We start from the raw sequence: 13,139 nt of genomic DNA, 5'->3' as shown, positions 1-13,139 counted from the left end.
TTTAAAAAAGAAACGAAATTGATAAATCTCTACCAAGAATGATGAAGGAAAAGAGAAAACACAAATTACCAAAATTAAAAATGAAGGAGACATTACTACAGATCTTACAGACTTTAAAAAATAGTAAGAGAATACTATAAATAACTTTGTTAATAAATGAATAACTTAGGTGAAATGGTCAAATTCCATCAAATACACAACTTAATAAAATAGACATCAGAAAATTTAAAATCTAAATATCCCCCACATCAAAGAAATCAAATTTGTAATCCTCTCATAAAACTCTAAGCCCAGATTCTTCATTGGTTAAGTCTAGCAAATGTTTAAAGAAAAAATAATAGCAATCCTACATGATTGTTCTCAAATAATAGAGAAGGAAATGTCATTTTATGAAGCCAGTATAACCCTGACCAAAATCTGACAAAGACATTATAAGAAGTTGAAATTTCAGACCAATATCTCTCTCAAACATAGGCATAAAATTTTCTATCAAAATGTTAGGAAATCAAATCAGTAATATATAAAAAGGATATTAACAAGTGAAGTTTGTCTCAAGGATACAAAGGTGGCTTAAAATTTGAAAATCAGGGATCCCTGGGTGGCGCAGCGGTTTGGCGCCTGCCTTTGGCCCAGGGCGCGATCCTGGAGACCCGGGATCGAATCCCACATCAGGCTTCCGGTGCATGGAGCCTGCTTCTCCCTCTGCCTATGTCTCTGCCTCTCTCTCTTTCTCTCTCTGTGACTATTATAAATAAATAAAAATTAAAAAAAAATTGAAAATCAATGTAATGCATTACATTATCAGAATAAAGGAGAAAAAAACAAATGATAATTATGCAATAGATACTAGTAAAAGCATTTGACAAAATTTGACACCCTTCATGATAGAAACACCCAAAACCTTGAAATAGAAGTGAACCCCCTCAATCTGATAAAGGGCATCTATGAAAAAACCTAAAGCTAACATCATACTTTTTTTTTTTTTTTAATTTTTATTTATTTGTGATAGTCACAGAGAGAGAGAGAGAGAATGAGGCAGAGACACAGGCAGAGGGAGAAGCAGGCTCCATGCACCAGGAGCCCGACGTGGGATTCGATCCCGGGTCTCCAGGATCGCGCCCTGGGCCAAAGGCAGGCGCCAAACCGCTGCGCCACCCAGGGATCCCCATCATACTTTTTTAAAAAAGATTTTGTTTATTTATTTATTCATGAGAGAAAAAGAGAGGCAGAGACACAGGCAGAGGGAGAAGCAGGCTCCACGCAGGGACCCTGATGCGGAACTCAATCCTGGGACCCCACAGGATCACGGCCTGAGCCAAAGGCAGATACTCAACCGCTGAGCCACCCAGGCTTCCCATCTAACATTATACTTAAAAGTGAAAGACTAAATATTCTAAGATACAAAAGAAAGGACTTAGTCTATCCTCACTATTTCTGTTCAACATTGTACTGGACAGCCTAGCCGGTTGCATAGGCAAGAAAAATAATTGAAAGATATACAGATTGAGGGATCTCTGGGTGGCGCAGCGGTTTAGCGCCTGCCTTTGGCCCAGGGCGCGATCCTGGAGACCCGGGATCAAGTCCCACGTCGGGCTCCCGGTGCATGGAGCCTGCTTCTCCCTCTGCCTATGTCTCTGCCTCTCTCTCTCTCTCTGTGTGACTATCATAAATAAATAAAAAATAAATAAAATCTTAAAAAAAAAAGATATACAGATTGAAAAGGAAAGGGTGAAACTTATTATTCACAGACAAGGTAACGTGTGTGTAGGAAACTGTATGGAATCTGCAGAAACAAAACCGAAAAAACCTGCCACTGGAACTAATAATTCAACAAGGTCAATATATAAAAATCAATTGTATTCTGGGGTGCCTGGGTGACTCAGTCAGTCAAGAATCTGACTTTGGCTCAGGTCATAAAGTCAAGGTCTTGGGATCAGAGCCTCATGTTGAGCTCCCACTCAGCAGGGAGTCTGCTTGTTCCTCTGCCCCTGCTCCCACTTGTGCTCTCTCTCTCAAATAATCTTTTTTTTTTTAAATCAGTTATATTTCTATGTACTAGCAATGGAAAAATGGAAACTGAAATTTAAAAGTACCATTTACAGTAACAGCAAATATGTGAAATATTTAGGGTTATATTTTAACAAGAAGTATACAAAGTCTTTATAATGAAAGCTATTTGACAGCTCCATGTGAATGTCTAGTGGGTATTTCAAATCAAATATTAAAAATGGAATTTGGGGGGCACCTGGGTGGCTTAGTCTGTTGAGTATCTGACTCAGCCCATGTTATGATCTCAGGGTCATGAGTTCAAGCCCCAAGTTGAGCCTCGTGTTGGGCTCTGCACTCAGTGGGGAATCTGTTTGAGATTCTCTTTCTTTCTCTCCTCTGCCCTTCCCTGCCAAAATAAATAAATAGATCTTCTTAAAAAATGTAATTTTTTATTTTTCAAACCGGCATCCACTCCTCTCCCCCATCTTGGTAAATAGTATCATTATCTACCTAGTTCTCAAGCCAAAGGCCAGGAGTCTTTTTTCAATTTCTTTTATTCTTTCATCACCACCACCACCTCTTCCCAGTACTTCCAATTCATTCATATGTCTTAACTGTACCTTCAGAAGATTTTGAATTTATCCACTTCTCTACATCTCCATCACTTCTGCCCTTTATAAAGCCACTTCTATCTTCTGCCTGGAGTTCTCCAGTAGTCTCCTAATTGGGCTCCCTGTTTCTAATCTTGCCACTTTACAATCCATTCTTTACACATAGACCGAAGTAATCTTAAAAAAAAAAAAAAAAAAAGCCAGATCATTCCTCTTCCCTGCTTGAAACCCTTCAATGGTTTCTCAGTGTACTTGAAATATAAACACTGGCCAATACTTTTAAGATCTTGAGTGTTGTGGGCACTACTTCCCTCTCAAACCCCATTTACAACTGGTTCCCATGCACTCTCTATATATTCCATCCACATGGTTCTTTTTTGCAGTTCAAATACTCCAAATTAACTACCCTTTTGTTCTCTTCTCTTGGAATGTTCTCCCCTCAACATTTTATAAGTGTTGCTCTTTCTTATTCAATTCTTAGCTTAAATAAATGTGCTTATGTCAAAAAGGCCTTTCTGCAGTGTTCCAGATTAGATAAAGATGGGCAAGAAGAGAACACAAATGCACACACATGTGCAGAGACATACACTTCTACTTTAAATGCTTAATTTATTTAGTCTATGATACAGGATTGTAGAAAGTGATATAGCTATAGAGTGGAGGTGTCCATCTGTCTCAACTTTTCACTTGCTTCCTGACCCCTTTGCACAAGGAGGTCCTGCCAGAATTGAGAAGGAAACCAGATTCTTGCCAGATCACTGTATGTATGTATGTATGTATGTATGTATGTATTTAAAGATTTTATTTATTCATGAGAGACACAGAGAGAGAGAGAGAGGCAGAGACACAGGCAGAGGGAGAAGCAGGCTCCATGCAGGGAGCCTGACATGGGACTCCATCCCAGGTCTCCAGGATCAAGCCCTGGACTGAAGGCGGCGCTAAACCGCTGAGCCACCCGGGCTGCTTTTTTAAACTCAGGCTTACATCACTAAGTGGGAAGACTACACTAACAATCTGTGTGTTTCCATTTAAGGGCATCTTTATAAGCACTGGGTCTGCTAGTTCTTAACCATACTCTGTACCAGCAAGACTGCATCTTCATCTAAGGGATGAACCACATCTCTGCTTCCAGCCCTCTAACACTACACATAACCTGTCTCCCTGTGGCACCCTCTCTCTTACTACCCTCTGTCAGTTGCTCTCTATTACCTGGCTTTTGTTCTTCATAACACTTATTTCTCTCTGCAGCTAGTTGTTTGTTTGTTATCTGTCTTCCCCACTAAAATATAAAGACCACAAGAGCGAGACTTTTTTTTCCTTGTATACAGCTATACTTCCAACACACAGAAAGGTATTCAGTAAGTATTTGTGGAATGAATGAGTGGTTACCTTCTACATCCAGTCTTGCCACTCTCTAATTCCCTTTTTCCCATGGCCAGTCAACTTCCTGGCTGTTCACTGCCTTGAGATAAAACCTAATTCCTTAACATAACTTGCAAGGCCCTTTTGTGAGAAATGCCTTCTTGCTCCTCCAGCACCATCTCTCACTCTTCTTGCCTGAAATTCTCCCTTCCATTCTTCCAACCCTTTACTGTGTCTGTGCTCCAGACCTACTGAACTTCTTTCAGATCCTCAAAATTGCCAAGTTCTCTCTCACTTCTGTGCCTTCAACGGTCTCTTCTCACTTCCAGAAACATTTTGCTATCACTCCTCAGTCCCTTTTCACCTAACTCGACACAACTTTCTTGGCTCTCAGGTCACTCTAGAACCTGTATCTCTTCTTAACGCTCAGTTTTAACTCACTATCTTGTAACTATTGTGTAGTGTCTGTGTCTCCTTCATCCTGGAATCTCCATGAGACTAGGGATATTCCATTTAATTATACATATGTTTATACACACATACATGAGTCTTGAAGACTGCTTACAGTGCTAGTAAAGGAGGTTGTTTCTAGGTGAACAAGATAATAATTTTTTCAATGTTTCAAAATGCTTACCTGTATTTTCTGATTCTCAAAATGAACATTTCTTGTTAAAGTACTAATAAAAATAATAACACAATTTCAGGACTTAACTGTAAAACCACAGTAATTATAGCAATATAGTATTGGCAAAATAATAGACAAATTAGATCAATGGAACACAGTAGAGTATAGAAATAGACCCACACGAATAGTCACTTGTTTTTGATAGAGGAGCAAAGGCATGCAATGGAGAAAAGATAGTTCTCAACAAATGGTGTTGATACAACTAGACATCTATATACCAAAAAATGAATCTAAACACAGACCTTAACCCTTCACAAAAATTAACTTAAAATGAATTATAGACTTAAGTGTGAAATACAAAACCATAAACTCCTAGAAAATAACAAAGGAGAAAATATAGATGATTTTGCTTTGGTGATGGCATTTATATCACCAAAGTCAAGATCCATAAAAGAAATAACTGATAGGGCAGCCCCGGTGGCACAGCGGTTTAGCGTCGCCTGCAGCCCAGGGTGTGATCCTGGGGACCCTACATCGGGCTCCCTGCATGGAGCCTGCTTCTCTCTCTGCCTGTGTCTCTGCCTCTCTCTCTCTCTCTCTCTGTGTCTCTCAAGAATAAATAAATAAATAAATAAATAAATAAATAAATAAATAAATAAAGTCTTAAAAAAAAGAAAAAAGAAAGAAACAACTGATTTACTGGACTTTATTAAAATTAAAAACTTATGGGGCATCTGGGTGGCTCAGTGGTTGAGCATCTGCCTTTGGCTTGGGTCATGATCTCTGGAATTGAGTCCCACACTGAGCTCTGCTTCTCCCTCTGCCTATGTCTCTGCCTGTCTCTGTGTGTTTCTCATGAATAAATAAATAAAACCTTTTTAAAATTTTTAAAAACTTATGTTCTGTAGAAGACACTGTCAAGAAAATGAGAAGACAAGCCACAGACTGGGAGAAAGTGTTTATAAAAGACAGATCTGATAGAGAACTATTATCTAAAATATACAGAGGGGATCCTGGGTGGCTCAGTCAGTTTAGCATCTGACTCTTGATTTTGGTTCAGGTCATGATTTCAGGAATGGAGCCCTGCATCAGGCTCCACACTCAGAATCTGCCTGTCCCTCTTCCTCTGCTCCTACTCCTGCTCCTGCTCCTGCACACACACTCTCTCTCCCATCTCTAAAATAAATGAATGAATGAATGAATGAATGAATAGATAGATAGATAGATAGATAGATAGATAGATAAAACCTTCAAAGAAAATAAAACGTACAGAGATCTCTTAACTCAAAAATAAAAAAATGAATGAGAAATATTTGTAAACCATATATATGATAATGGGTTATTATCCAAAATATGTAAGAAATTCATACAGCTCAATAGCAAAAAACCCCACATAATCCAGTTTGAAAATGGGCAAAGGACATAAATAGACATTTTTCCAAAGAAGATATACAAATGGTTAACAGGTACATTGGTTGCTCAACATCACCAATCATCAGGGAAATGCAAAACAAAACCACAATGAGATATTACTTCACCTATTGGGATATATGTTATAAAAAGGACAAGACATAACAAGTGTTGTAAGGATGTGGAGAAAGAGGAAAGCTTGTGCACTGTTGGTGGGAATGTAAGTTGGTACAGTCACTAGGGGAAACAATATAGAGGCTTCTCAAAAAATTAAAAATAGAACTATCATATGATCCAGCAATCACGCTTTGGGTATATGTCCAGAGGAAATGAAATCACTTTCTTGAAGAATCTGCAAGCCAATGTTCATTGCAGCATTACTTACAACAGCCAACACATGGAAATAGCCTAAATGTATATTGATGGATGCACGGATTAAAAAAATGTCGTACACACAATAAAATATGTGGCCACAAAAAAGAAGGAAATCTTGCCATTTACAACAATATGGATGGAACTTGAGGGCATTATTCTAAGTGAAATAAGTCAGATAGAGAAAGACAAATGCTGCATGATCTCACTTATATGTGGAATCTAAGAAAAGCAAACTGATAGAAACGTAGATTGGTGGGAGGATAGGGAAAATGGGTAATGGTTGTCAAAGGTAAGAAATTCATCCAGTTGTAAAATGAATAAGTTTTGGGGATCTAATGTACAGTATAGTGACTATGGTCAACAGTACTGTATCGTATATCTGAAATTTGCTAAGAAAAAAAATGACATTTGTTAAGAAAGTAGATCTTAAACATTCTCACCATACACACACACAAAGGTAACTATATGGGGTAATGGATGTGTTAACCAAACTTATTGTGGTAATCTTTTTGTAGTATACATGTATATCAAATCATCATGTTGTACATCTTGAACTTGTACAATAGTATATGTCAAACATATCCCACAAAGCTGAAAAAAAAAAAAAGAAAACAACCTGATTTAAAAATAGGCAAAAGAGGGCAGCCCGGGTGGCTCAGCAGTTTAGCGCTGCATTCAGCCAGGGTGTGATCCTGGAGACCCAGGATCGACTCCCACGTCGGGCTCCCTGCATGGAGCCCACTTCTCCCTCTGCCTGTGTCTCTGCCTCTCAGTCTCTCTCTCTCTCTCTCTCTCTCTCTCTCTCTGTGTGTCTCTCATGAATAAATAAATAAAATCTTTTTAAAAAATGGGCAAAAGATTTGACCAGACACCAGAGAAGATACACAGATGGCAAGTAAGCATATGAAAAGATGCTCAACATCATATGTAGTTAGAGAATTGCAAATTAAAACAACAACGAGGGGCGCTTAGGGGGCTCAGTTGGTTAAGCATCTGCCTTCAGCTCAGGTCATGACCCCAGGGTTCTGGGATGGATCACCACATCGGGCTCCTTGCTCAGCAGGGAGCCTCCTTTTCCCTCTCCCTGCTTGTACTCTCTGTCAAATAAATAAATAAATAAAATCTTCTAAAAAATAAAACAACAATGAGATATCATTACACACCTATTAGAATGGCAAAAATCCAAAACACTGATAATATCAAATGTTGGCAATGATGTAAGGCCACAGGAATTCTTATTCATTGCTCTGTGGAAATGCAAAATGTTACAGCCACTTTGAAAGACAGTTTGGCAGTTTCTTACAAAACTAAACATAGAATTACCACATGATCCAGGCATTGCACTCATAGGTATTTACTCAGCTGAGTTGAAAACTTATGTCCACACAGAAATCTGCAACCAGTGTTTACAGTGCTAAAACCAGTGTTTGGCTTTATTCATAATTACCAAAACCTGGAAGCAACCAAGATGTCCTTCAGTAGGTGAATGGACAAACAACCTGTAGTCAATATAGACAATGGATTTTTTTTTTTTTTAGTACTAAAAGAAATGAGGTATCAAGCCACAAAAAGACATGGAGGAAACTTAAATGTATATTGCTAAGTGAAAGAAACCACCTTAGTCCCTTCAGGCTAATGTAACAGAAATACCACAGACTGGGTATCTTTTAAACAATAGAAATTTATTTCTCACAGTTCTGGAGGCTGGAAAGTCTAAGATCAAGGTGCTGACAAAATGTCTAGTGAGGGGATCCACTTCCTAGATGGCTGTTCTCTTGCCTTTATCTCCATGGCAGTAGGGTGGAGGGTTTCTCTTATAAGAGCCCATTCATTTTTCTATCCATTGATGAGGGCTCCACCCTTATGACCTAGTCATCTCCCAAAGGCCCCATTTCCAAATACCATTGCATTGGGGATTAGGTCCAACATAATGAATTTTGAGGGAGACACAGATTCAGTCCATTGCATAGTGTATGATTCCAATTATATGGCATTCTGGAAAAGGCAAAACTATGGAGACAGTAAAAAGGTCAGTGGTTGCCAGGGCTTAGTGGGGCAGGGAGGGATAAATAGGCGGATCACAGAGGATTTTCAAAGAGTAAAACTATTCTGTATGATACTGTAATGGTAGATACATGTCATTACACATTTGTCCAAACCCATAGAATGTACGACCCTATGAGTGAACCTAAACTATGGACTTTGGGTATAATGATGTGTCAATACAGGTTAATCAGTTATAACAAATGTACTGCTGGTGGAGGATGTTGATAGTGGAGGAGGCTGCATGTGTGTAGGGACAGGGGTTATGTGTGAACTCTCTGTACTTTCCACTCAATTTTGCTGTGAGCCTAAAACTGCTCTGAAGAATAAAGTTTATTGAGAGAGAGAGAGAGAGAAATTAAAAATAAAAAACTTTGTTCTGTAGCAGAGGTAATCATGCCTTGAGTCAGTGCTGGCCCATCTCTGTAGTATCTACTTTCTTTTTTTCTTTTCAATTTTTTATTTAATTTCTAGTTGGTGCAATATTGGTTTCATGAGTAGAACTCAGTGATTTATTACTTTCATACAACACCCAGTGCTCATCACAACAGTGTCCTCCATAATCCCCATCATCCATTTAGCCCATCCCCTGCCCACCTCCCTCCATCAACCCTCAGTTGTTCTCTACAGTTAAGTGTCTCTTTTGGTTTGTTCCCCAGTGCGAGTGGGAGGAGGGGCAGAAGGAGAGGGAGAGGGAGAGAATCAAGCAGACTCCATGCCCAGCTGTGAGCCTGACAGGGGGCCCAATCCCAATCCCATAACCCTGGGATCATGACCTGAACCAAAATCAAGAGTCAGATGCTTAACCAACAGAGCCACTCAGGCACTCCTATAGTACCCACTTCCTAACTTTAGGACTTTTGAATAAGTCATGGGACTACTTGAGTGCTTGATTTTGGTTCTACTTGAAAATGAAGAGTTGACCGAGATCTGTTGTTCTTGTGTTTTTGTGTTTTTCATGAAGGAGTAAATTAAAAATAGAAATCAGTGCAGGGTTATCAACTTTTAATTTTGTCAAATAAATATATTTTTTAAACTCCATCTACTGTTATCATTTTATTATAAAAAACTTTAGTACAAAAGATTAAGACATTATTTTTTTGGACATAACTTTTAAACTTATTTAAAACTTTTTAAACAATACTATAGGGTAGATATTATAGATGATAAAACTGAGGCTTAAAAAAAGTAACTTGCTCAGAATCACATGGTAGCGGAGGCAATACCACATTTATTATTTATTTGTTTGTTTATTTATTTATTTTTATTTATTTATTTTTTGCAATACCACTTTTAAAAATGGCTCCTTCCATCACTCCAACACGTGGATTACTTGAGATCGAACTCTAGACCATAGTTGATTCATGCAAGATTCATGCAGGAATCATGCATGATTCCTTGGAACTTGATCCCAGGAGGGAGTGCCTGCCAGAGCCCTTCCTCATGTGTTTGTTTGCATCTTAAGAGATTAGAAGGCATTACAGTCCAATGCAGCAAACCATAAGATCTAAGATCTGGAGGTTTTCAGCAGTCTATCCACCAGAAATTGGTCTGCAAGGAGAGGGAATGATATGACACAAACAAGAAACAGGAGGAAGAAAGCTGGAACCTTTAAGTCCCTAGATCCATTTGTTCTTGAGGCCACCCTCTATCACCATCTTGCCACAGTTAGATAGTTCCACCATTCCTTGAATTTAGTGAGGCAACACATTCCTCCTTTTTCTCCTCAAGGTTTGTCACACATAATCAATATAGCATAGATCCAAGAGCTCTCATCCTTTTGTCCCAGGAAGGAGGCAAACTCTATATTATAATAGAAAGAGTCTGAACTTCAGAGAAAGATCCTTAGCAAGATGAGGACAAAACAATGTTTCATGGTGTGAAAACCTTGGAAACTGTTTGATGCACTTATATTAAAGCCAGCACAGAAAGGACAAGAGACTGGGCTATTGTCTCAAACACCAGTTGTACATTCAGGCTTTTGTGATAGAGGACAAAGGTCTTAGATCTATTTGAAAAAGGAAAACAAAACAAGGTCCATATGTTCATTTTCAGCTCAGTTTCTTTTGAACTAATAACAAAAAGAACATTTTATGAAATGACACTTTCTTCTCCAGCAGTCATATTTTATAATTCTAACATTTTACAATTGCATTTATCTTTTAAATAATATTTTATTTATCTATTTATTTGAGAGAGAGAGAGTGCAAAGCGGGGAGCAGAGAGATTGGCAGTGGGAGAAGGAGAAGCAGACTCCCTGCTGAGCAGGGTGTCCGATGTGGGACCTGATCCCAGGACCCTGAGATCATGACCCGAGCTGAAGGCAGACACCTAACTGACTGAGTCACCCAGGTTACCCAATTGCATTTGTTTTTAAAGAACATATTATGCACAAACATATGGTACAAAATTCAAAAGTTTTCAAAAGGAATACAGTGAAACTTCCCTCTCATTCCTGTCCCTGACCGAGTCCTCCCTATCCCCCAGACAACCAGTAATCTTGCATATGCATCATGCATATGTTGCTGTATATGCATCAAAAGAGTCACTCCAAAACTTAATAGCTTAAAATAACAAGAATTTGTATTCACTCAAGATTCTATGGGCCACCCGACAATATATGACCCCTTTTTAATATAGCATTACTCTGAGATGCAGGAAACATAACAAGCTTTCATAACACACAAAAGATAGAAACTTAGCCTAACGACAAGACAGAGGAATTCTCCCAAGAAAGGTCAGGAAGATATCACAGACAGAGACTTGCTCAAAACAGATGTAAGCAAGATATCTGAATGAGAACTTAGATGTACAGTCATAAGACTACTAGCTGGACTTGAAAAAAACATAGAAAATGCCAGAGAAACCCTTGCTGCAGAGATAAAAGAACTAACCAGGCTGAAATTCTAAAATGCCATAACTGAGATGCAAAACTGACTGGATATAATCACAACAAAAACTGAAGAATCAGAGACAATAGGTGATTAAAAGAAAAATTATGGAAAATAATGAAGCTGAAGAGGGAAAGAAAACTATGAGATCAAAAAGGTAGACTTATGGAACTCAATGATTCCATAAAGCAAAATAATTCCATATCATAGGAGTCTCAGAAGAAGAGTGGGAAAAGGGGGCAGAAGATTTATTTGAGGGATGCCTGGGTGGCTCAGTGGTTGAGCATCTGCCTTTGGCTCAGGGTGTGATCCTGGTCCTGGGATCAAGTCCCACATTGGGTTTCCTGCATGGAGCCTGCTTCTCCCTCTGTGTCTCTGCCTCTCTGTGTGTGTCTTTCATGAATAAATAAATAAAATATTTTAAAATTTTTAAAAAGAAGTTTATTTGAACAAATTATAGCTGAGAACTTCCCTAATCTGAGGAAGGAAACAGGCATGCAGTCCAAGAGGCACAGAGAACTCCTCTCAAAATCAACAAAAACAAGTCAACACCATGACATATAATGAAATTTGCAAAATACAAAGATAAAGAATTCTGAAAGCAGCTAGAGAGAAAAGAAGCCCTTAACCTTCAAGAGTAGACACATAAGGCTAGAAGCAGATCTGTCTATAGAGACCTAGAAGGCCAGAAAGGACGAGCATGATATATTAAATGTGCTAAATTGGAAAAATGGGCAGCCAAGAAGACTTTACCCAGCAAGGCTGGCATTCAGGATAGAAAGAGAGATAAAGATTTTCCATGACAAAAACTAAAGGAGTTTGTGAACACTAAACCAGCTCTGCAAGAAATATTAAAGAAGATCTTTTGGGTAGGAAAGAGACCAAAAGTAACAGAGACCAAGAAGGAACAGAGACAATCTATAGGAACAGTGACTTTACAGGTAATACAATGGCACCAATTCACGTCTATCAATAATTACTCTAAATGTAAATGGACTAAATGCTCCAATCAAAAGTAATAGGGTATCAAAATGGATTAAAAAATAAGACCGATCAATACACTGCTTACAAGAGATTCTTTTTTATCCAAAGACACCTCCAGATTGAAAGTGAGGGGATGGAGAACCACTTATCATGCTAATGGACATCAAAAGAAAGCTGGAGTAACTATCCTTATATCAGACAAATTAGATTTTAAACCAAAGATGAGGAGGGACACTATATCATAATAAAAGGGTCTATCCAAACAAGAAGATCTAACAATTGTAAATATTTATTGTTGCAAGCAACGAAATATATAAATCAGTTAATAATGAACTTAAAGAGGGATGCCTGGGTGGCTCAGTGGTTGAGCTCCTCCCTTCGGCCCAGGGCATGATTCTGGAGTCCCGGGATCGAGTCCCATATCGGGGTCCCTGCATGGAGCCTGCTTCTCTCTCTGCCTGTGTCTCTGCCTCTCTCTCTCTCTCTGTGTCTCTCATGAATAAATAAATAAAATCTTTTAAAAAACTAATGAACTTAAAGAAACTCATTGATAATAATACAATAATTGTAGGGGACTTTAAAATACCACTCACAGCAATGGGCAGATCATCTAAGCAGAAGATCAACAAAAAAACAAGGGCTTTAAATTACTCACTCAGCCAGATGGATTTAACAGATATAGTTAGAGCATTATATCTTAAAGCAGCAAGATACACATTCTTATTTGAGTGCATATGGAACATTCTCCAGAATAGATCACACACTGGGTCATAGACCGGGCCTTCACCAGTACAGAAAGATTGAGACCATACCATTCATATTTTCAGACCACAATGTTGTGAAATTTGA

The sequence above is a fragment of the Canis lupus genome, chromosome 18 (assembly GCF_011100685.1).
Source record: "Canis lupus familiaris isolate Mischka breed German Shepherd chromosome 18, alternate assembly UU_Cfam_GSD_1.0, whole genome shotgun sequence".
NCBI classification, from domain to species: Eukaryota; Metazoa; Chordata; class Mammalia; order Carnivora; family Canidae; genus Canis; species Canis lupus.
Note: the sequence above shows the minus strand (reverse complement) of the source record.